The sequence below is a fragment of the Haliotis asinina genome, chromosome 2 (genome assembly GCF_037392515.1).
Source record: "Haliotis asinina isolate JCU_RB_2024 chromosome 2, JCU_Hal_asi_v2, whole genome shotgun sequence".
NCBI lineage: Eukaryota > Metazoa > Mollusca > Gastropoda > Lepetellida > Haliotidae > Haliotis > Haliotis asinina.
The window spans coordinates 66847486-66865841 of record NC_090281.1 but is presented as its reverse complement, the minus strand read 5'-3'; the positions used below and the strand labels follow the sequence as shown (position 1 = coordinate 66865841).

General features: G+C 44.9%; 42 non-coding genes across 42 annotated transcripts; 14 read left to right on the top strand and 28 right to left on the bottom strand.

The window, feature by feature from the left end:
• The first annotated feature begins 303 nt into the window (after positions 1 to 303).
• On the top strand, positions 304 to 523 carry LOC137275015 (small nucleolar RNA U3). Its single transcript, XR_010956343.1, has one exon. It is a non-coding gene; the product is annotated as a small nucleolar RNA U3 (small nucleolar RNA).
• A 165-nt stretch (positions 524 to 688) lies between these two features.
• Trnav-cac (transfer RNA valine (anticodon CAC)) lies at positions 689 to 761 on the bottom strand. Its single transcript has one exon. It is a non-coding gene; the product is annotated as a tRNA-Val (tRNA).
• Positions 762 to 978: 217 nt separating this feature from the next.
• On the bottom strand, positions 979 to 1051 carry Trnav-aac (transfer RNA valine (anticodon AAC)). Its single transcript has one exon. It is a non-coding gene; the product is annotated as a tRNA-Val (tRNA).
• Positions 1052 to 1599: 548 nt separating this feature from the next.
• LOC137275014 (small nucleolar RNA U3) lies at positions 1600 to 1819 on the top strand. The gene has a single exon (XR_010956342.1). It is a non-coding gene; the product is annotated as a small nucleolar RNA U3 (small nucleolar RNA).
• Positions 1820 to 1984: 165 nt separating this feature from the next.
• Trnav-cac (transfer RNA valine (anticodon CAC)) lies at positions 1985 to 2057 on the bottom strand. Its single transcript has one exon. It is a non-coding gene; the product is annotated as a tRNA-Val (tRNA).
• A 217-nt stretch (positions 2058 to 2274) lies between these two features.
• Positions 2275 to 2347, bottom strand: Trnav-aac (transfer RNA valine (anticodon AAC)). Its single transcript has one exon. It is a non-coding gene; the product is annotated as a tRNA-Val (tRNA).
• A 548-nt stretch (positions 2348 to 2895) lies between these two features.
• LOC137275012 (small nucleolar RNA U3) lies at positions 2896 to 3115 on the top strand. Its single transcript, XR_010956340.1, has one exon. It is a non-coding gene; the product is annotated as a small nucleolar RNA U3 (small nucleolar RNA).
• Positions 3116 to 3280: 165 nt separating this feature from the next.
• On the bottom strand, positions 3281 to 3353 carry Trnav-cac (transfer RNA valine (anticodon CAC)). The gene has a single exon. It is a non-coding gene; the product is annotated as a tRNA-Val (tRNA).
• Positions 3354 to 3570: 217 nt separating this feature from the next.
• Positions 3571 to 3643, bottom strand: Trnav-aac (transfer RNA valine (anticodon AAC)). The gene has a single exon. It is a non-coding gene; the product is annotated as a tRNA-Val (tRNA).
• Positions 3644 to 4191: 548 nt separating this feature from the next.
• Positions 4192 to 4411, top strand: LOC137275011 (small nucleolar RNA U3). Its single transcript, XR_010956339.1, has one exon. It is a non-coding gene; the product is annotated as a small nucleolar RNA U3 (small nucleolar RNA).
• Positions 4412 to 4576: 165 nt separating this feature from the next.
• Positions 4577 to 4649, bottom strand: Trnav-cac (transfer RNA valine (anticodon CAC)). The gene has a single exon. It is a non-coding gene; the product is annotated as a tRNA-Val (tRNA).
• A 217-nt stretch (positions 4650 to 4866) lies between these two features.
• Positions 4867 to 4939, bottom strand: Trnav-aac (transfer RNA valine (anticodon AAC)). Its single transcript has one exon. It is a non-coding gene; the product is annotated as a tRNA-Val (tRNA).
• Positions 4940 to 5487: 548 nt separating this feature from the next.
• On the top strand, positions 5488 to 5707 carry LOC137275010 (small nucleolar RNA U3). The gene has a single exon (XR_010956338.1). It is a non-coding gene; the product is annotated as a small nucleolar RNA U3 (small nucleolar RNA).
• Positions 5708 to 5872: 165 nt separating this feature from the next.
• On the bottom strand, positions 5873 to 5945 carry Trnav-cac (transfer RNA valine (anticodon CAC)). Its single transcript has one exon. It is a non-coding gene; the product is annotated as a tRNA-Val (tRNA).
• A 217-nt stretch (positions 5946 to 6162) lies between these two features.
• Positions 6163 to 6235, bottom strand: Trnav-aac (transfer RNA valine (anticodon AAC)). Its single transcript has one exon. It is a non-coding gene; the product is annotated as a tRNA-Val (tRNA).
• A 548-nt stretch (positions 6236 to 6783) lies between these two features.
• On the top strand, positions 6784 to 7003 carry LOC137275008 (small nucleolar RNA U3). The gene has a single exon (XR_010956337.1). It is a non-coding gene; the product is annotated as a small nucleolar RNA U3 (small nucleolar RNA).
• A 165-nt stretch (positions 7004 to 7168) lies between these two features.
• On the bottom strand, positions 7169 to 7241 carry Trnav-cac (transfer RNA valine (anticodon CAC)). Its single transcript has one exon. It is a non-coding gene; the product is annotated as a tRNA-Val (tRNA).
• Positions 7242 to 7458: 217 nt separating this feature from the next.
• On the bottom strand, positions 7459 to 7531 carry Trnav-aac (transfer RNA valine (anticodon AAC)). The gene has a single exon. It is a non-coding gene; the product is annotated as a tRNA-Val (tRNA).
• A 548-nt stretch (positions 7532 to 8079) lies between these two features.
• LOC137275007 (small nucleolar RNA U3) lies at positions 8080 to 8299 on the top strand. The gene has a single exon (XR_010956336.1). It is a non-coding gene; the product is annotated as a small nucleolar RNA U3 (small nucleolar RNA).
• Positions 8300 to 8464: 165 nt separating this feature from the next.
• Trnav-cac (transfer RNA valine (anticodon CAC)) lies at positions 8465 to 8537 on the bottom strand. Its single transcript has one exon. It is a non-coding gene; the product is annotated as a tRNA-Val (tRNA).
• A 217-nt stretch (positions 8538 to 8754) lies between these two features.
• On the bottom strand, positions 8755 to 8827 carry Trnav-aac (transfer RNA valine (anticodon AAC)). The gene has a single exon. It is a non-coding gene; the product is annotated as a tRNA-Val (tRNA).
• A 548-nt stretch (positions 8828 to 9375) lies between these two features.
• LOC137275217 (small nucleolar RNA U3) lies at positions 9376 to 9595 on the top strand. The gene has a single exon (XR_010956533.1). It is a non-coding gene; the product is annotated as a small nucleolar RNA U3 (small nucleolar RNA).
• Positions 9596 to 9760: 165 nt separating this feature from the next.
• Positions 9761 to 9833, bottom strand: Trnav-cac (transfer RNA valine (anticodon CAC)). Its single transcript has one exon. It is a non-coding gene; the product is annotated as a tRNA-Val (tRNA).
• A 217-nt stretch (positions 9834 to 10050) lies between these two features.
• Positions 10051 to 10123, bottom strand: Trnav-aac (transfer RNA valine (anticodon AAC)). The gene has a single exon. It is a non-coding gene; the product is annotated as a tRNA-Val (tRNA).
• A 548-nt stretch (positions 10124 to 10671) lies between these two features.
• LOC137275006 (small nucleolar RNA U3) lies at positions 10672 to 10891 on the top strand. Its single transcript, XR_010956335.1, has one exon. It is a non-coding gene; the product is annotated as a small nucleolar RNA U3 (small nucleolar RNA).
• Positions 10892 to 11056: 165 nt separating this feature from the next.
• Positions 11057 to 11129, bottom strand: Trnav-cac (transfer RNA valine (anticodon CAC)). The gene has a single exon. It is a non-coding gene; the product is annotated as a tRNA-Val (tRNA).
• Positions 11130 to 11346: 217 nt separating this feature from the next.
• Trnav-aac (transfer RNA valine (anticodon AAC)) lies at positions 11347 to 11419 on the bottom strand. The gene has a single exon. It is a non-coding gene; the product is annotated as a tRNA-Val (tRNA).
• Positions 11420 to 11967: 548 nt separating this feature from the next.
• On the top strand, positions 11968 to 12187 carry LOC137275005 (small nucleolar RNA U3). The gene has a single exon (XR_010956334.1). It is a non-coding gene; the product is annotated as a small nucleolar RNA U3 (small nucleolar RNA).
• Positions 12188 to 12352: 165 nt separating this feature from the next.
• Positions 12353 to 12425, bottom strand: Trnav-cac (transfer RNA valine (anticodon CAC)). The gene has a single exon. It is a non-coding gene; the product is annotated as a tRNA-Val (tRNA).
• A 217-nt stretch (positions 12426 to 12642) lies between these two features.
• On the bottom strand, positions 12643 to 12715 carry Trnav-aac (transfer RNA valine (anticodon AAC)). The gene has a single exon. It is a non-coding gene; the product is annotated as a tRNA-Val (tRNA).
• Positions 12716 to 13263: 548 nt separating this feature from the next.
• LOC137275004 (small nucleolar RNA U3) lies at positions 13264 to 13483 on the top strand. The gene has a single exon (XR_010956333.1). It is a non-coding gene; the product is annotated as a small nucleolar RNA U3 (small nucleolar RNA).
• Positions 13484 to 13648: 165 nt separating this feature from the next.
• Positions 13649 to 13721, bottom strand: Trnav-cac (transfer RNA valine (anticodon CAC)). Its single transcript has one exon. It is a non-coding gene; the product is annotated as a tRNA-Val (tRNA).
• A 217-nt stretch (positions 13722 to 13938) lies between these two features.
• On the bottom strand, positions 13939 to 14011 carry Trnav-aac (transfer RNA valine (anticodon AAC)). The gene has a single exon. It is a non-coding gene; the product is annotated as a tRNA-Val (tRNA).
• Positions 14012 to 14559: 548 nt separating this feature from the next.
• On the top strand, positions 14560 to 14779 carry LOC137275224 (small nucleolar RNA U3). Its single transcript, XR_010956540.1, has one exon. It is a non-coding gene; the product is annotated as a small nucleolar RNA U3 (small nucleolar RNA).
• A 165-nt stretch (positions 14780 to 14944) lies between these two features.
• Trnav-cac (transfer RNA valine (anticodon CAC)) lies at positions 14945 to 15017 on the bottom strand. The gene has a single exon. It is a non-coding gene; the product is annotated as a tRNA-Val (tRNA).
• A 217-nt stretch (positions 15018 to 15234) lies between these two features.
• Trnav-aac (transfer RNA valine (anticodon AAC)) lies at positions 15235 to 15307 on the bottom strand. The gene has a single exon. It is a non-coding gene; the product is annotated as a tRNA-Val (tRNA).
• A 550-nt stretch (positions 15308 to 15857) lies between these two features.
• LOC137275003 (small nucleolar RNA U3) lies at positions 15858 to 16077 on the top strand. Its single transcript, XR_010956332.1, has one exon. It is a non-coding gene; the product is annotated as a small nucleolar RNA U3 (small nucleolar RNA).
• Positions 16078 to 16242: 165 nt separating this feature from the next.
• Trnav-cac (transfer RNA valine (anticodon CAC)) lies at positions 16243 to 16315 on the bottom strand. The gene has a single exon. It is a non-coding gene; the product is annotated as a tRNA-Val (tRNA).
• A 217-nt stretch (positions 16316 to 16532) lies between these two features.
• On the bottom strand, positions 16533 to 16605 carry Trnav-aac (transfer RNA valine (anticodon AAC)). Its single transcript has one exon. It is a non-coding gene; the product is annotated as a tRNA-Val (tRNA).
• A 548-nt stretch (positions 16606 to 17153) lies between these two features.
• LOC137275002 (small nucleolar RNA U3) lies at positions 17154 to 17373 on the top strand. The gene has a single exon (XR_010956330.1). It is a non-coding gene; the product is annotated as a small nucleolar RNA U3 (small nucleolar RNA).
• A 165-nt stretch (positions 17374 to 17538) lies between these two features.
• On the bottom strand, positions 17539 to 17611 carry Trnav-cac (transfer RNA valine (anticodon CAC)). Its single transcript has one exon. It is a non-coding gene; the product is annotated as a tRNA-Val (tRNA).
• Positions 17612 to 17828: 217 nt separating this feature from the next.
• On the bottom strand, positions 17829 to 17901 carry Trnav-aac (transfer RNA valine (anticodon AAC)). Its single transcript has one exon. It is a non-coding gene; the product is annotated as a tRNA-Val (tRNA).
• Positions 17902 to 18356: the final 455 nt, after the last annotated feature.

The following is an 18356-nucleotide window of genomic DNA, read 5'->3' as shown; positions in this document are numbered from 1 at the left end:
GGAGCAGTCACAGTCACAATCATACCCACGGTCAATGGGAGATAACCACCAATACGCTGTAATCACAAAACAATTTACATTGACAAAACACTTGATCAGTTGAGATTGCCTGTACTCTATGTGCTTTTTTCAGTTAATCACAAACGTGGATGAATCCGAAGAGCACACAGGTGGCCCTGTCTACGACAGATTGTCGTGCTGGAGATTTTTCCAGACGTGTACCAACAACGATAGGTGCTATTGCATACCACACGGGCGTGCCTTTTGAAAAGAAGTAGGTACAAAATCCGGCCCGCAGTAGTTAAGATCATACTTTTAGGGATCATTTCTATAGTATGCATCGCCATGACTTCAGGTAAAACTGACAGTCTACCAAACCACGAGGACGATAGACAGTCTCTCTTTCTGAGCGCGAAGCCAACCAGGGTGAGTGCCATCTGAGGTTAGTAACCCTGGTTCTTGATGACCGTTCCTCTCAGTCACATGTGGCAGAGATGGAGGGAAGAGAGGCATTCTGAGTGGTTTGGCCAACCCCATTTTCATCTGTCTCAATAAATGCCAGTTAGCAAACCTCATATAACGCTCCCTGAGTCTTATAACGCATTGGATATAGTACACAACTGCTCTGACATCTGTCAGCAAGGAAGAATTGCAAAACGACAATTCATGGAGGTGTAAAAACAAAGGAAGGTTCAGGCGAGGCTCGAACTCGCGGCCTTCTGCGTGTGAAGCAGACGTGATAACCACTACACCACTGAACCTTAGCTGTCATGGCACACGTATTTGTAATGACCTATACCTGTCGCTGACACTGACACAACACAAGCCGGGGATATGCTGAGGGCCCACGCACATGTTAAAGGGAGAGAAGTAGGAAAGAATTAATCTGTAAGAAGTCCGCTTCACTTGTGGTAGGTTTCAAGTTGAGAAAGAGAGTTGTGCTTATTGCAAGATATAATGCAACCCCAAGAAAAAATAAGGTTCCGGCGAGGCTCGAACTCGCGGCCTTCTGCGTGTTAAGCAGACGTGATAACCACTACACCACGGAACCAGTTGCATGCCTTTGGAGAAACAAGCTAAATCTCTTCCAGGTGATATAGCTTGAGCATAGTCTTCTCTGCTACTTCATTTCCTTACATTAATAAGGTTTGAACATATCCAAAAACACAACTTTGCACAATGGAATCATGAGTCGGAGCTTATATAAAGAGGATTTGGGTGGGGCTAATTAAGGTGTAATGATGTGCGATCACACCAAGTCTCCTTCTGGTTCTTCCAACTTGGATGTTGACACTGGAGCAGTCACAGTCACAATCATACCCACGGTCAATGGGAGATAACCACCAATACGCTGTAATCACAAAACAACTTACATTGACAAAACACTTGATCAGTTGAGATTGCCTGTACTCTATGTGCTTTTTTCAGTTAATCACAAACGTGGAATGAATCCGAAGAGCACACAGGTGGCCCTGTCTACGACAGATTGTCGTGCTGGAGATTTTTCCAGACGTGTACCAACAACGATAGGTGCTATTGCATACCACACGGGCGTGCCTTTTGAAAAGAAGTAGGTACAAAATCCGGCCCGCAGTAGTTAAGATCATACTTTTAGGGATCATTTCTATAGTATGCATCGCCATGACTTCAGGTAAAACTGACAGTCTACCAAACCACGAGGACGATAGACAGTCTCTCTTTCTGAGCGCGAAGCCAACCAGGGTGAGTGCCATCTGAGGTTAGTAACCCTGGTTCTTGATGACCGTTCCTCTCAGTCACATGTGGCAGAGATGGAGGGAAGAGAGGCATTCTGAGTGGTTTGGCCAACCCCATTTTCATCTGTCTCAATAAATGCCAGTTAGCAAACCTCATATAACGCTCCCTGAGTCTTATAACGCATTGGATATAGTACACAACTGCTCTGACATCTGTCAGCAAGGAAGAATTGCAAAACGACAATTCATGGAGGTGTAAAAACAAAGGAAGGTTCAGGCGAGGCTCGAACTCGCAGCCTTCTGCGTGTGAAGCAGACGTGATAACCACTACACCACTGAACCTTAGCTGTCATGGCACACGTATTTGTAATGACCTATACCTGTCGCTGACACTGACACAACACAAGCCGGGGATATGCTGAGGGCCCACGCACATGTTAAAGGGAGAGAAGTAGGAAAGAATTAATCTGTAAGAAGTCCGCTTCACTTGTGGTAGGTTTCAAGTTGAGAAAGAGAGTTGTGCTTATTGCAAGATATAATGCAACCCCAAGAAAAAATAAGGTTCCGGCGAGGCTCGAACTCGCGGCCTTCTGCGTGTTAAGCAGACGTGATAACCACTACACCACGGAACCAGTTGCATGCCTTTGGAGAAACAAGCTAAATCTCTTCCAGGTGATATAGCTTGAGCATAGTCTTCTCTGCTACTTCATTTCCTTACATTAATAAGGTTTGAACATATCCAAAAACACAACTTTGCACAATGGAATCATGAGTCGGAGCTTATATAAAGAGGATTTGGGTGGGGCTAATTAAGGTGTAATGATGTGCGATCACACCAAGTCTCCTTCTGGTTCTTCCAACTTGGATGTTGACACTGGAGCAGTCACAGTCACAATCATACCCACGGTCAATGGGAGATAACCACCAATACGCTGTAATCACAAAACAATTTACATTGAGAAAACACTTGATCAGTTGAGATTGCCTGTACTCTATGTGCTTTTTTCAGTTAATCACAAACGTGGAATGAATCCGAAGAGCACACAGGTGGCCCTGTCTACGACAGATTGTCGTGCTGGAGATTTTTCCAGACGTGTACCAACAACGATAGGTGCTATTGCATACCACACGGGCGTGCCTTTTGAAAAGAAGTAGGTACAAAATCCGGCCCGCAGTAGTTAAGATCATACTTTTAGGGATCATTTCTATAGTATGCATCGCCATGACTTCAGGTAAAACTGACAGTCTACCAAACCACGAGGACGATAGACAGTCTCTCTTTCTGAGCGCGAAGCCAACCAGGGTGAGTGCCATCTGAGGTTAGTAACCCTGGTTCTTGATGACCGTTCCTCTCAGTCACATGTGGCAGAGATGGAGGGAAGAGAGGCATTCTGAGTGGTTTGGCCAACCCCATTTTCATCTGTCTCAATAAATGCCAGTTAGCAAACCTCATATAACGCTCCCTGAGTCTTATAACGCATTGGATATAGTACACAACTGCTCTGACATCTGTCAGCAAGGAAGAATTGCAAAACGACAATTCATGGAGGTGTAAAAACAAAGGAAGGTTCCGGCGAGGCTCGAACTCGCGGCCTTCTGCGTGTGAAGCAGACGTGATAACCACTACACCACTGAACCTTAGCTGTCATGGCACACGTATTTGTAATGACCTATACCTGTCGCTGACACTGACACAACACAAGCCGGGGATATGCTGAGGGCCCACGTACATGTTAAAGGGAGAGAAGTAGGAAAGAATTAATCTGTAAGAAGCCCGCTTCACTTGTGGTAGGTTTCAAGTTGAGAAAGAGAGTTGTGCTTATTGCAAGATATAATGCAACCCCAAGAAAAAATAAGGTTCCGGCGAGGCTCGAACTCGCGGCCTTCTGCGTGTTAAGCAGACGTGATAACCACTACACCACGGAACCAGTTGCAAGCCTTTGGAGAAACAAGCTAAATCTCTTCCAGGTGATATAGCTTGAGCATATTCTTCTCTGCTACTTCATTTCCTTACATTAATAAGGTTTGAACATATCCAAAAACACAACTTTGCACAATGGAATCATGAGTCGGAGCTTATATAAAGAGGATTTGGGTGGGGCTAATTAAGGTGTAATGATGTGCGATCACACCAAGTCTCCTTCTGGTTCTTCCAACTTGGATGTTGACACTGGAGCAGTCACAGTCACAATCATACCCACGGTCAATGGGAGATAACCACCAATACGCTGTAATCACAAAACAATTTACATTGACAAAACACTTGATCAGTTGAGATTGCCTGTACTCTATGTGCTTTTTTCAGTTAATCACAAACGTGGAATGAATCCGAAGAGCACACAGGTGGCCCTGTCTACGACAGATTGTCGTGCTGGAGATTTTTCCAGACGTGTACCAACAACGATAGGTGCTATTGCATACCACACGGGCGTGCCTTTTGAAAAGAAGTAGGTACAAAATCCGGCACGCAGTTGTTAAGATCATACTTTTAGGGATCATTTCTATAGTATGCATCGCCATGACTTCAGGTAAAACTGACAGTCTACCAAACCACGAGGACGATAGACAGTCTCTCTTTCTGAGCGCGAAGCCAACCAGGGTGAGTGCCATCTGAGGTTAGTAACCCTGGTTCTTGATGACCGTTCCTCTCAGTCACATGTGGCAGAGATGGAGGGAAGAGAGGCATTCTGAGTGGTTTGGCCAACCCCATTTTCATCTGTCTCAATAAATGCCAGTTAGCAAACCTCATATAACGCTCCCTGAGTCTTATAACGCATTGGATATAGTACACAACTGCTCTGACATCTGTCAGCAAGGAAGAATTGCAAAACGACAATTCATGGAGGTGTAAAAACAAAGGAAGGTTCAGGCGAGGCTCGAACTCGCAGCCTTCTGAGTGTGAAGCAGACGTGATAACCACTACACCACTGAACCTTAGCTGTCATGGCACACGTATTTGTAATGACCTATACCTGTCGCTGACACTGACACAACACAAGCCGGGGATATGCTGAGGGCCCACGTACATGTTAAAGGGAGAGAAGTAGGAAAGAATTAATCTGTAAGAAGCCCGCTTCACTTGTGGTAGGTTTCAAGTTGAGAAAGAGAGTTGTGCTTATTGCAAGATATAATGCAACCCCAAGAAAAAATAAGGTTCCGGCGAGGCTCGAACTCGCGGCCTTCTGCGTGTTAAGCAGACGTGATAACCACTACACCACGGAACCAGTTGCAAGCCTTTGGAGAAACAAGCTAAATCTCTTCCAGGTGATATAGCTTGAGCATAGTCTTCTCTGCTACTTCATTTCCTTACATTAATAAGGTTTGAACATATCCAAAAACACAACTTCGCACAGTGGAATCATGAGTCGGAGCTTATATAAAGAGGATTTGGGTGGGGCTAATTAAGGTGTAATGATGTGCGATCACACCAAGTCTCCTTCTGGTTCTTCCAACTTGGATGTTGACACTGGAGCAGTCACAGTCACAATCATACCCACGGTCAATGGGAGATAACCACCAATACGCTGTAATCACAAAACAATTTACATTGACAAAACACTTGATCAGTTGAGATTGCCTGTACTCTATGTGCTTTTTTCAGTTAATCACAAACGTGGAATGAATCCGAAGAGCACACAGGTGGCCCTGTCTACGACAGATTGTCGTGCTGGAGATTTTTCCAGACGTGTACCAACAACGATAGGTGCTATTGCATACCACACGGGCGTGCCTTTTGAAAAGAAGTAGGTACAAAATCCGGCCCGCAGTAGTTAAGATCATACTTTTAGGGATCATTTCTATAGTATGCATCGCCATGACTTCAGGTAAAACTGACAGTCTACCAAACCACGAGGACGATAGACAGTCTCTCTTTCTGAGCGCGAAGCCAACCAGGGTGAGTGCCATCTGAGGTTAGTAACCCTGGTTCTTGATGACCGTTCCTCTCAGTCACATGTGGCAGAGATGGAGGGAAGAGAGGCATTCTGAGTGGTTTGGCCAACCCCATTTTCATCTGTCTCAATAAATGCCAGTTAGCAAACCTCATATAACGCTCCCTGAGTCTTATAACGCATTGGATATAGTACACAACTGCTCTGACATCTGTCAGCAAGGAAGAATTGCAAAACGACAATTCATGGAGGTGTAAAAACAAAGGAAGGTTCAGGCGAGGCTCGAACTCGCAGCCTTCTGAGTGTGAAGCAGACGTGATAACCACTACACCACTGAACCTTAGCTGTCATGGCACACGTATTTGTAATGACCTATACCTGTCGCTGACACTGACACAACACAAGCCGGGGATATGCTGAGGGCCCACGTACATGTTAAAGGGAGAGAAGTAGGAAAGAATTAATCTGTAAGAAGCCCGCTTCACTTGTGGTAGGTTTCAAGTTGAGAAAGAGAGTTGTGCTTATTGCAAGATATAATGCAACCCCAAGAAAAAATAAGGTTCCGGCGAGGCTCGAACTCGCGGCCTTCTGCGTGTTAAGCAGACGTGATAACCACTACACCACGGAACCAGTTGCAAGCCTTTGGAGAAACAAGCTAAATCTCTTCCAGGTGATATAGCTTGAGCATAGTCTTCTCTGCTACTTCATTTCCTTACATTAATAAGGTTTGAACATATCCAAAAACACAACTTCGCACAGTGGAATCATGAGTCGGAGCTTATATAAAGAGGATTTGGGTGGGGCTAATTAAGGTGTAATGATGTGCGATCACACCAAGTCTCCTTCTGGTTCTTCCAACTTGGATGTTGACACTGGAGCAGTCACAGTCACAATCATACCCACGGTCAATGGGAGATAACCACCAATACGCTGTAATCACAAAACAATTTACATTGACAAAACACTTGATCAGTTGAGATTGCCTGTACTCTATGTGCTTTTTTCAGTTAATCACAAACGTGGAATGAATCCGAAGAGCACACAGGTGGCCCTGTCTACGACAGATTGTCGTGCTGGAGATTTTTCCAGACGTGTACCAACAACGATAGGTGCTATTGCATACCACACGGGCGTGCCTTTTGAAAAGAAGTAGGTACAAAATCCGGCACGCAGTTGTTAAGATCATACTTTTAGGGATCATTTCTATAGTATGCATCGCCATGACTTCAGGTAAAACTGACAGTCTACCAAACCACGAGGACGATAGACAGTCTCTCTTTCTGAGCGCGAAGCCAACCAGGGTGAGTGCCATCTGAGGTTAGTAACCCTGGTTCTTGATGACCGTTCCTCTCAGTCACATGTGGCAGAGATGGAGGGAAGAGAGGCATTCTGAGTGGTTTGGCCAACCCCATTTTCATCTGTCTCAATAAATGCCAGTTAGCAAACCTCATATAACGCTCCCTGAGTCTTATAACGCATTGGATATAGTACACAACTGCTCTGACATCTGTCAGCAAGGAAGAATTGCAAAACGACAATTCATGGAGGTGTAAAAACAAAGGAAGGTTCAGGCGAGGCTCGAACTCGCAGCCTTCTGAGTGTGAAGCAGACGTGATAACCACTACACCACTGAACCTTAGCTGTCATGGCACACGTATTTGTAATGACCTATACCTGTCGCTGACACTGACACAACACAAGCCGGGGATATGCTGAGGGCCCACGTACATGTTAAAGGGAGAGAAGTAGGAAAGAATTAATCTGTAAGAAGCCCGCTTCACTTGTGGTAGGTTTCAAGTTGAGAAAGAGAGTTGTGCTTATTGCAAGATATAATGCAACCCCAAGAAAAAATAAGGTTCCGGCGAGGCTCGAACTCGCGGCCTTCTGCGTGTTAAGCAGACGTGATAACCACTACACCACGGAACCAGTTGCAAGCCTTTGGAGAAACAAGCTAAATCTCTTCCAGGTGATATAGCTTGAGCATAGTCTTCTCTGCTACTTCATTTCCTTACATTAATAAGGTTTGAACATATCCAAAAACACAACTTCGCACAGTGGAATCATGAGTCGGAGCTTATATAAAGAGGATTTGGGTGGGGCTAATTAAGGTGTAATGATGTGCGATCACACCAAGTCTCCTTCTGGTTCTTCCAACTTGGATGTTGACACTGGAGCAGTCACAGTCACAATCATACCCACGGTCAATGGGAGATAACCACCAATACGCTGTAATCACAAAACAATTTACATTGACAAAACACTTGATCAGTTGAGATTGCCTGTACTCTATGTGCTTTTTTCAGTTAATCACAAACGTGGAATGAATCCGAAGAGCACACAGGTGGCCCTGTCTACGACAGATTGTCGTGCTGGAGATTTTTCCAGACGTGTACCAACAACGATAGGTGCTATTGCATACCACACGGGCGTGCCTTTTGAAAAGAAGTAGGTACAAAATCCGGCCCGCAGTAGTTAAGATCATACTTTTAGGGATCATTTCTATAGTATGCATCGCCATGACTTCAGGTAAAACTGACAGTCTACCAAACCACGAGGACGATAGACAGTCTCTCTTTCTGAGCGCGAAGCCAACCAGGGTGAGTGCCATCTGAGGTTAGTAACCCTGGTTCTTGATGACCGTTCCTCTCAGTCACATGTGGCAGAGATGGAGGGAAGAGAGGCATTCTGAGTGGTTTGGCCAACCCCATTTTCATCTGTCTCAATAAATGCCAGTTAGCAAACCTCATATAACGCTCCCTGAGTCTTATAACGCATTGGATATAGTACACAACTGCTCTGACATCTGTCAGCAAGGAAGAATTGCAAAACGACAATTCATGGAGGTGTAAAAACAAAGGAAGGTTCAGGCGAGGCTCGAACTCGCAGCCTTCTGAGTGTGAAGCAGACGTGATAACCACTACACCACTGAACCTTAGCTGTCATGGCACACGTATTTGTAATGACCTATACCTGTCGCTGACACTGACACAACACAAGCCGGGGATATGCTGAGGGCCCACGTACATGTTAAAGGGAGAGAAGTAGGAAAGAATTAATCTGTAAGAAGCCCGCTTCACTTGTGGTAGGTTTCAAGTTGAGAAAGAGAGTTGTGCTTATTGCAAGATATAATGCAACCCCAAGAAAAAATAAGGTTCCGGCGAGGCTCGAACTCGCGGCCTTCTGCGTGTTAAGCAGACGTGATAACCACTACACCACGGAACCAGTTGCAAGCCTTTGGAGAAACAAGCTAAATCTCTTCCAGGTGATATAGCTTGAGCATAGTCTTCTCTGCTACTTCATTTCCTTACATTAATAAGGTTTGAACATATCCAAAAACACAACTTCGCACAGTGGAATCATGAGTCGGAGCTTATATAAAGAGGATTTGGGTGGGGCTAATTAAGGTGTAATGATGTGCGATCACACCAAGTCTCCTTCTGGTTCTTCCAACTTGGATGTTGACACTGGAGCAGTCACAGTCACAATCATACCCACGGTCAATGGGAGATAACCACCAATACGCTGTAATCACAAAACAATTTACATTGACAAAACACTTGATCAGTTGAGATTGCCTGTACTCTATGTGCTTTTTTCAGTTAATCACAAACGTGGAATGAATCCGAAGAGCACACAGGTGGCCCTGTCTACGACAGATTGTCGTGCTGGAGATTTTTCCAGACGTGTACCAACAACGATAGGTGCTATTGCATACCACACGGGCGTGCCTTTTGAAAAGAAGTAGGTACAAAATCCGGCACGCAGTTGTTAAGATCATACTTTTAGGGATCATTTCTATAGTATGCATCGCCATGACTTCAGGTAAAACTGACAGTCTACCATACCACGAGGACGATAGACAGTCTCTCTTTCTGAGCGCGAAGCCAACCAGGGTGAGTGCCATCTGAGGTTAGTAACCCTGGTTCTTGATGACCGTTCCTCTCAGTCACATGTGGCAGAGATGGAGGGAAGAGAGGCATTCTGAGTGGTTTGGCCAACCCCATTTTCATCTGTCTCAATAAATGCCAGTTAGCAAACCTCATATAACGCTCCCTGAGTCTTATAACGCATTGGATATAGTACACAACTGCTCTGACATCTGTCAGCAAGGAAGAATTGCAAAACGACAATTCATGGAGGTGTAAAAACAAAGGAAGGTTCAGGCGAGGCTCGAACTCGCAGCCTTCTGAGTGTGAAGCAGACGTGATAACCACTACACCACTGAACCTTAGCTGTCATGGCACACGTATTTGTAATGACCTATACCTGTCGCTGACACTGACACAACACAAGCCGGGGATATGCTGAGGGCCCACGTACATGTTAAAGGGAGAGAAGTAGGAAAGAATTAATCTGTAAGAAGCCCGCTTCACTTGTGGTAGGTTTCAAGTTGAGAAAGAGAGTTGTGCTTATTGCAAGATATAATGCAACCCCAAGAAAAAATAAGGTTCCGGCGAGGCTCGAACTCGCGGCCTTCTGCGTGTTAAGCAGACGTGATAACCACTACACCACGGAACCAGTTGCAAGCCTTTGGAGAAACAAGCTAAATCTCTTCCAGGTGATATAGCTTGAGCATAGTCTTCTCTGCTACTTCATTTCCTTACATTAATAAGGTTTGAACATATCCAAAAACACAACTTTGCACAATGGAATCATGAGTCGGAGCTTATATAAAGAGGATTTGGGTGGGGCTAATTAAGGTGTAATGATGTGCGATCACACCAAGTCTCCTTCTGGTTCTTCCAACTTGGATGTTGACACTGGAGCAGTCACAGTCACAATCATACCCACGGTCAATGGGAGATAACCACCAATACGCTGTAATCACAAAACAATTTACATTGACAAAACACTTGATCAGTTGAGATTGCCTGTACTCTATGTGCTTTTTTCAGTTAATCACAAACGTGGAATGAATCCGAAGAGCACACAGGTGGCCCTGTCTACGACAGATTGTCGTGCTGGAGATTTTTCCAGACGTGTACCAACAACGATAGGTGCTATTGCATACCACACGGGCGTGCCTTTTGAAAAGATGTAGGTACAAAATCCGGCACGCAGTTGTTAAGATCATACTTTTAGGGATCATTTCTATAGTATGCATCGCCATGACTTCAGGTAAAACTGACAGTCTACCAAACCACGAGGACGATAGACAGTCTCTCTTTCTGAGCGCGAAGCCAACCAGGGTGAGTGCCATCTGAGGTTAGTAACCCTGGTTCTTGATGACCGTTCCTCTCAGTCACATGTGGCAGAGATGGAGGGAAGAGAGGCATTCTGAGTGGTTTGGCCAACCCCATTTTCATCTGTCTCAATAAATGCCAGTTAGCAAACCTCATATAACGCTCCCTGAGTCTTATAACGCATTGGATATAGTACACAACTGCTCTGACATCTGTCAGCAAGGAAGAATTGCAAAACGACAATTCATGGAGGTGTAAAAACAAAGGAAGGTTCAGGCGAGGCTCGAACTCGCAGCCTTCTGAGTGTGAAGCAGACGTGATAACCACTACACCACTGAACCTTAGCTGTCATGGCACACGTATTTGTAATGACCTATACCTGTCGCTGACACTGACACAACACAAGCCGGGGATATGCTGAGGGCCCACGTACATGTTAAAGGGAGAGAAGTAGGAAAGAATTAATCTGTAAGAAGCCCGCTTCACTTGTGGTAGGTTTCAAGTTGAGAAAGAGAGTTGTGCTTATTGCAAGATATAATGCAACCCCAAGAAAAAATAAGGTTCCGGCGAGGCTCGAACTCGCGGCCTTCTGCGTGTTAAGCAGACGTGATAACCACTACACCACGGAACCAGTTGCAAGCCTTTGGAGAAACAAGCTAAATCTCTTCCAGGTGATATAGCTTGAGCATAGTCTTCTCTGCTACTTCATTTCCTTACATTAATAAGGTTTGAACATATCCAAAAACACAACTTCGCACAGTGGAATCATGAGTCGGAGCTTATATAAAGAGGATTTGGGTGGGGCTAATTAAGGTGTAATGATGTGCGATCACACCAAGTCTCCTTCTGGTTCTTCCAACTTGGATGTTGACACTGGAGCAGTCACAGTCACAATCATACCCACGGTCAATGGGAGATAACCACCAATACGCTGTAATCACAAAACAATTTACATTGACAAAACACTTGATCAGTTGAGATTGCCTGTACTCTATGTGCTTTTTTCAGTTAATCACAAACGTGGAATGAATCCGAAGAGCACACAGGTGGCCCTGTCTACGACAGATTGTCGTGCTGGAGATTTTTCCAGACGTGTACCAACAACGATAGGTGCTATTGCATACCACACGGGCGTGCCTTTTGAAAAGAAGTAGGTACAAAATCCGGCCCGCAGTAGTTAAGATCATACTTTTAGGGATCATTTCTATAGTATGCATCGCCATGACTTCAGGTAAAACTGACAGTCTACCAAACCACGAGGACGATAGACAGTCTCTCTTTCTGAGCGCGAAGCCAACCAGGGTGAGTGCCATCTGAGGTTAGTAACCCTGGTTCTTGATGACCGTTCCTCTCAGTCACATGTGGCAGAGATGGAGGGAAGAGAGGCATTCTGAGTGGTTTGGCCAACCCCATTTTCATCTGTCTCAATAAATGCCAGTTAGCAAACCTCATATAACGCTCCCTGAGTCTTATAACGCATTGGATATAGTACACAACTGCTCTGACATCTGTCAGCAAGGAAGAATTGCAAAACGACAATTCATGGAGGTGTAAAAACAAAGGAAGGTTCAGGCGAGGCTCGAACTCGCGGCCTTCTGCGTGTGAAGCAGACGTGATAACCACTACACCACTGAACCTTAGCTGTCATGGCACACGTATTTGTAATGACCTATACCTGTCGCTGACACTGACACAACACAAGCCGGGGATATGCTGAGGGCCCACGTACATGTTAAAGGGAGAGAAGTAGGAAAGAATTAATCTGTAAGAAGCCCGCTTCACTTGTGGTAGGTTTCAAGTTGAGAAAGAGAGTTGTGCTTATTGCAAGATATAATGCAACCCCAAGAAAAAATAAGGTTCCGGCGAGGCTCGAACTCGCGGCCTTCTGCGTGTTAAGCAGACGTGATAACCACTACACCACGGAACCAGTTGCAAGCCTTTGGAGAAACAAGCTAAATCTCTTCCAGGTGATATAGCTTGAGCATATTTTTCTCTGCTACTTCATTTCCTTACATTAATAAGGTTTGAACATATCCAAAAACACAACTTTGCACAATGGAATCATCAGTCGGAGCTTATATAAAGAGGATTTGGGTGGGGCTAATTAAGGTGTAATGATGTGCGATCACACCAAGTCTCCTTCTGGTTCTTCCAACTTGGATGTTGACACTGGAGCAGTCACAGTCACAATCATACCCACGGTCAATGGGAGATAACCACCAATACGCTGTAATCACAAAACAATTTACATTGACAAAACACTTGATCAGTTGAGATTGCCTGTACTCTATGTGCTTTTTTCAGTTAATCACAAACGTGGAATGAATCCGAAGAGCACACAGGTGGCCCTGTCTACGACAGATTGTCGTGCTGGAGATTTTTCCAGACGTGTACCAACAACGATAGGTGCTATTGCATACCACACGGGCGTGCCTTTTGAAAAGAAGTAGGTACAAAATCCGGCACGCAGTTGTTAAGATCATACTTTTAGGGATCATTTCTATAGTATGCATCGCCATGACTTCAGGTAAAACTGACAGTCTACCAAACCACGAGGACGATAGACAGTCTCTCTTTCTGAGCGCGAAGCCAACCAGGGTGAGTGCCATCTGAGGTTAGTAACCCTGGTTCTTGATGACCGTTCCTCTCAGTCACATGTGGCAGAGATGGAGGGAAGAGAGGCATTCTGAGTGGTTTGGCCAACCCCATTTTCATCTGTCTCAATAAATGCCAGTTAGCAAACCTCATATAACGCTCCCTGAGTCTTATAACGCATTGGATATAGTACACAACTGCTCTGACATCTGTCAGCAAGGAAGAATTGCAAAACGACAATTCATGGAGGTGTAAAAACAAAGGAAGGTTCAGGCGAGGCTCGAACTCGCAGCCTTCTGAGTGTGAAGCAGACGTGATAACCACTACACCACTGAACCTTAGCTGTCATGGCACACGTATTTGTAATGACCTATACCTGTCGCTGACACTGACACAACACAAGCCGGGGATATGCTGAGGGCCCACGTACATGTTAAAGGGAGAGAAGTAGGAAAGAATTAATCTGTAAGAAGCCCGCTTCACTTGTGGTAGGTTTCAAGTTGAGAAAGAGAGTTGTGCTTATTGCAAGATATAATGCAACCCCAAGAAAAAATAAGGTTCCGGCGAGGCTCGAACTCGCGGCCTTCTGCGTGTTAAGCAGACGTGATAACCACTACACCACGGAACCAGTTGCAAGCCTTTGGAGAAACAAGCTAAATCTCTTCCAGGTGATATAGCTTGAGCATAGTCTTCTCTGCTACTTCATTTCCTTACATTAATAAGGTTTGAACATATCCAAAAACACAACTTCGCACAGTGGAATCATGAGTCGGAGCTTATATAAAGAGGATTTGGGTGGGGCTAATTAAGGTGTAATGATGTGCGATCACACCAAGTCTCCTTCTGGTTCTTCCAACTTGGATGTTGACACTGGAGCAGTCACAGTCACAATCATACCCACGGTCAATGGGAGATAACCACCAATACGCTGTAATCACAAAACAATTTACATTGACAAAACACTTGATCAGTTGAGATTGCCTGTACTCTATGTGCTTTTTTCAGTTAATCACAAACGTGGAATGAATCCGAAGAGCACACAGGTGGCCCTGTCTACGACAGATTGTCGTGCTGGAGATTTTTCCAGACGTGTACCAACAACGATAGGTGCTATTGCATACCACACGGGCGTGCCTTTTGAAAAGAAGTAGGTACAAAATCCGGCCCGCAGTAGTTAAGATCATACTTTTAGGGATCATTTCTATAGTATGCATCGCCATGACTTCAGGTAAAACTGACAGTCTACCAAACCACGAGGACGATAGACAGTCTCTCTTTCTGCGCGCGAAGCCAACCAGGGTGAGTGCCATCTGAGGTTAGTAACCCTGGTTCTTGATGACCGTTCCTCTCAGTCACATGTGGCAGAGATGGAGGGAAGAGAGGCATTCTGAGTGGTTTGGCCAACCCCATTTTCATCTGTCTCAATAAATGCCAGTTAGCAAACCTCATATAACGCTCCCTGAGTCTTATAACGCATTGGATATAGTACACAACTGCTCTGACATCTGTCAGCAAGGAAGAATTGCAAAACGACAATTCATGGAGGTGTAAAAACAAAGGAAGGTTCAGGCGAGGCTCGAACTCGCGGCCTTCTGCGTGTGAAGCAGACGTGATAACCACTACACCACTGAACCTTAGCTGTCATGGCACACGTATTTGTAATGACCTATACCTGTCGCTGACACTGACACAACACAAGCCGGGGATATGCTGAGGGCCCACGTACATGTTAAAGGGAGAGAAGTAGGAAAGAATTAATCTGTAAGAAGCCCGCTTCACTTGTGGTAGGTTTCAAGTTGAGAAAGAGAGTTGTGCTTATTGCAAGATATAATGCAACCCCAAGAAAAAATAAGGTTCCGGCGAGGCTCGAACTCGCGGCCTTCTGCGTGTTAAGCAGACGTGATAACCACTACACCACGGAACCAGTTGCAAGCCTTTGGAGAAACAAGCTAAATCTCTTCCAGGTGATATAGCTTGAGCATATTTTTCTCTGCTACTTCATTTCCTTACATTAATAAGGTTTGAACATATCCAAAAACACAACTTTGCACAATGGAATCATGAGTCGGAGCTTATATAAAGAGGATTTGGGTGGGGCTAATTAAGGTGTAATGATGTGCGATCACACCAAGTCTCCTTCTGGTTCTTCCAACTTGGATGTTGACACTGGAGCAGTCACAGTCACAATCATACCCACGGTCAATGGGAGATAACCACCAATACGCTGTAATCACAAAACAATTTACATTGACAAAACACTTGATCAGTTGAGATTGCCTGTACTCTATGTGCTTTTTTCAGTTAATCACAAACGTGGAATGAATCCGAAGAGCACACAGGTGGCCCTGTCTACGACAGATTGTCGTGCTGGAGATTTTTTTCCAGACGTGTACCAACAACGATAGGTGCTATTGCATACCACACGGGCGTGCCTTTTGAAAAGAAGTAGGTACAAAATCCGGCCCGCAGTAGTTAAGATCATACTTTTAGGGATCATTTCTATAGTATGCATCGCCATGACTTCAGGTAAAACTGACAGTCTACCAAACCACGAGGACGATAGACAGTCTCTCTTTCTGAGCGCGAAGCCAACCAGGGTGAGTGCCATCTGAGGTTAGTAACCCTGGTTCTTGATGACCGTTCCTCTCAGTCACATGTGGCAGAGATGGAGGGAAGAGAGGCATTCTGAGTGGTTTGGCCAACCCCATTTTCATCTGTCTCAATAAATGCCAGTTAGCAAACCTCATATAACGCTCCCTGAGTCTTATAACGCATTGGATATAGTACACAACTGCTCTGACATCTGTCAGCAAGGAAGAATTGCAAAACGACAATTCATGGAGGTGTAAAAACAAAGGAAGGTTCAGGCGAGGCTCGAACTCGCGGCCTTCTGCGTGTGAAGCAGACGTGATAACCACTACACCACTGAACCTTAGCTGTCATGGCACACGTATTTGTAATGACCTATACCTGTCGCTGACACTGACACAACACAAGCCGGGGATATGCTGAGGGCCCACGTACATGTTAAAGGGAGAGAAGTAGGAAAGAATTAATCTGTAAGAAGCCCGCTTCACTTGTGGTAGGTTTCAAGTTGAGAAAGAGAGTTGTGCTTATTGCAAGATATAATGCAACCCCAAGAAAAAATAAGGTTCCGGCGAGGCTCGAACTCGCGGCCTTCTGCGTGTTAAGCAGACGTGATAACCACTACACCACGGAACCAGTTGCAAGCCTTTGGAGAAACAAGCTAAATCTCTTCCAGGTGATATAGCTTGAGCATATTCTTCTCTGCTACTTCATTTCCTTACATTAATAAGGTTTGAACATATCCAAAAACACAACTTTGCACAATGGAATCATGAGTCGGAGCTTATATAAAGAGGATTTGGGTGGGGCTAATTAAGGTGTAATGATGTGCGATCACACCAAGTCTCCTTCTGGTTCTTCCAACTTGGATGTTGACACTGGAGCAGTCACAGTCACAATCATACCCACGGTCAATGGGAGATAACCACCAATACGCTGTAATCACAAAACAATTTACATTGACAAAACACTTGATCAGTTGAGATTGCCTGTACTCTATGTGCTTTTTTCAGTTAATCACAAACGTGGAATGAATCCGAAGAGCACACAGGTGGCCCTGTCTACGACAGATTGTCGTGCTGGAGATTTTTCCAGACGTGTACCAACAACGATAGGTGCTATTGCATACCACACGGGCGTGCCTTTTGAAAAGAAGTAGGTACAAAATCCGGCCCGCAGTAGTTAAGATCATACTTTTAGGGATCATTTCTATAGTATGCATCGCCATGACTTCAGGTAAAACTGACAGTCTACCAAACCACGAGGACGATAGACAGTCTCTCTTTCTGAGCGCGAAGCCAACCAGGGTGAGTGCCATCTGAGGTTAGTAACCCTGGTTCTTGATGACCGTTCCTCTCAGTCACATGTGGCAGAGATGGAGGGAAGAGAGGCATTCTGAGTGGTTTGGCCAACCCCATTTTCATCTGTCTCAATAAATGCCAGTTAGCAAACCTCATATAACGCTCCCTGAGTCTTATAACGCATTGGATATAGTACACAACTGCTCTGACATCTGTCAGCAAGGAAGAATTGCAAAACGACAATTCATGGAGGTGTAAAAACAAAGGAAGGTTCAGGCGAGGCTCGAACTCGCGGCCTTCTGAGTGTGAAGCAGACGTGATAACCACTACACCACTGAACCTTAGCTGTCATGGCACACGTATTTGTAATGACCTATACCTGTCGCTGACACTGACACAACACAAGCCGGGGATATGCTGAGGGCCCACGTACATGTTAAAGGGAGAGAAGTAGGAAAGAATTAATCTGTAAGAAGCCCGCTTCACTTGTGGTAGGTTTCAAGTTGAGAAAGAGAGTTGTGCTTATTGCAAGATATAATGCAACCCCAAGAAAAAATAAGGTTCCGGCGAGGCTCGAACTCGCGGCCTTCTGCGTGTTAAGCAGACGTGATAACCACTACACCACGGAACCAGTTGCAAGCCTTTGGAGAAACAAGCTAAATCTCTTCCAGGTGATATAGCTTGAGCATAGTCTTCTCTGCTACTTCATTTCCTTACATTAATAAGGTTTGAACATATCCAAAAACACAACTTCGCACAGTGGAATCATGAGTCGGAGCTTATATAAAGAGGATTTGGGTGGGGCTAATTAAGGTGTAATGATGTGCGATCACACCAAGTCTCCTTCTGGTTCTTCCAACTTGGATGTTGACACTGGAGCAGTCACAGTCACAATCATACCCACGGTCAATGGGAGATAACCACCAATACGCTGTAATCACAAAACAATTTACATTGACAAAACACTTGATCAGTTGAGATTGCCTGTACTCTATGTGCTTTTTTCAGTTAATCACAAACGTGGAATGAATCCGAAGAGCACACAGGTGGCCCTGTCTACGACAGATTGTCGTGCTGGAGATTTTT